Raw genomic sequence first — 2500 nt, 5'->3', positions numbered from 1 at the left:
GAGTGGGTGGGGGTGTCGATCCCCTTCCGTAATATTATATAGTAACCAAAGCAAAGCGTACTTTTATGATAAAAGCTGTGTGAAAATAAGGCTTACACCGTTGAAATTATCAGCCTAGAAATATTTATAAAACTGTGCCAATCATTACTAATCATTGCTTAAAACCACAATGCTGTGGACGTTATTGTTTTCTATCAGTAATGGCTACACCCCACATTAAGTTTGGCCTAAATAAAATTAAAAAAATACACAGATCAAATCCCTTAATATCCTACAAACAGTAAATTTAAAAAAAAAGAAAAAGAAAACAGTAGAAAAGAAACACACACACGCGCGCGCACACACACACATCTCGGTGTGATAAAACATGTGCAAAATAGCAATTACACATCTGTATGTGTTTTAAAAAGATGTAAACACCTTGTGGAGTAAATATAATAAGATTATTAGTAAATAAGAACGATAACTTAAATTTTAATGCGATTTAGGTGAGGGGCGTGGGTAAATGTCGCGTTTAAAATGCAACTGTGATTGTCTTGGCAACTTCAACTTTGAGACGAAAATGAAAATATACACTGCTGATCAAAAATTTAAGACCACTTGAAAATCTTAAAAAAAAAAAAAAAAAACTTTTTTTTTTAAAGAGAGATTTTAAACTCTTCAGATTTAAGGTTACCAATACTACAATCTAAAAGGTTATGGAAACAAAAAGCTACATTCCAAAGAATTATTTTTGAAATTTACATTTTTATTAAATTAGGCTTTTTACACACGATCAAAATTATGAGATCAGAGACAAAAATCTATTAAATTGTACAAAAACTGTATAAAAAGTGTATGAAAACATTCAACAATCAAACTTAATAATGAGTTCTACCTCCACTGCTTTTGATGACTTCAAAAATTCTTTGTGGCACGCTAGAAATAAGGGTTTCCATTAAGGTGCGGAGGATCTGGCTTCAATTTCTGAAGATGGCTTCACGAAGTTCATTTTTTGTTGAATATTGTTTGCCATTTCGATAAACCTCTTTTGTCATCCACTCCCAAACATTTTCAATTAGGTTCAAGTCTGGTGAGCATGCAGGATGTCCCAAGAGATGAACTCTGTTTTCTTGTAGAAAGCCCTAGGTCCTTCTTGCAGTGTAAATTGCAGCATTATCCTGTTGGAATAACCATCCATCCCCACACAAACGATGACTCTCCATCATCAAAGATGCTTCTTGTAGCATGCTAACATAACCAGCTGCTGTATGACGACCCTGCACCATCTGGAGCTCCATCATCCCTCTGTAAAAAAAGGCACTCCATACAATTACGGACCCTCCACCATTATGACGTGTGGAAAAAAATTTCAAGGGGCATGTTTTTGTCATGCCAATATCACTGGAAGTCATCAGGACCATCTAAATTGAATTTTTTCTCATCATAAAACAGGACTTTCTTCCACTTCTCAACGTCCCAGGTTTGGGATTCCCGATCAAATCTTAAGCGGTCCACTTTGTGACGTGGAAGCAATCGAGGAATTTGTTTACGCTTTTTATTTACCATACCTTTTTGTTATGTCTTCTGATAGTTATTGGAATGCAAGCAGCATCTGTAACCACCTTAATTTGACTAGAAAAAAGCCCTCTGTTATTCATAGCAATCCGTCTGATTCTCCCACTAAATGCAGAATTTATTTTTTTTTTGAGGGGGAGTACCAAAGGATTTTGCTTTTCCATAACTCTCAGTGTTCTTTAGAAAGTTGCAAATAACAGTTTTACTGCGATTTACCTTAGCTGCTATCGCTCGCTGTGACAAACCTTGCTTATGGAATCCTAGAATTCGAGAGCGCTCAACTTCGGTTAGTTTTCTTGCTTTAGGCATGGGAACACCTTTACACATTGATTGCTAATCTCTAACTGAATTAAAAGCATTAGAATTACCATGAATTTAACAATTTATACCCTTGGTCTTATAATTTTGATTATGTGTAAAAAGCCTAATTTAATAAAAATGCAAATTTTTAAATAGAATTTTTAGAATGTACGTTTTTGTTTCCCCTAACCTTTTAGATTGTAGTAATAGTAACCTTAAGTCGGAAGAGTTTACAATTTATCCTTAAAAAATGGTTTCTTTTTAAAGATTTTTAAGTGGTCTTAAATTTTTGATCAGCAGTGTATACATTTTATTTATTGTCATTTGAAGTCTATGAATTGAAGAATGGTTAAAGAAAAACAATATTTAGAATTATATAAAAAATCGGGAGAGAATCAGGTAAAGCAAAAGAGCAAGGCATGCGATTTACGTGAGCAGACGTCCCGCCTTTTACTCCCTCCAACTGGGACTGAGGAGTTGACTGTATATTTAAAACTGAGTATACCAAGAGCATGTCGACATTCTACTATAATAAAATTTTCTTGTTTTGATTTTTCATTTTTGCCGTAACAGTTTTCACATTTTGTGACTAGTAAAGAACCGGGCATAATGCTGCATGGCTTCTTTGATCTTCCATATTGTG

The sequence above is a fragment of the Euprymna scolopes genome, chromosome 16, assembly GCF_053919585.1.
Source record: "Euprymna scolopes isolate OS-2025 chromosome 16, ASM5391958v1, whole genome shotgun sequence".
Lineage (NCBI taxonomy): Eukaryota > Metazoa > Mollusca > Cephalopoda > Sepiida > Sepiolidae > Euprymna > Euprymna scolopes.
Note: the sequence above shows the minus strand (reverse complement) of the source record.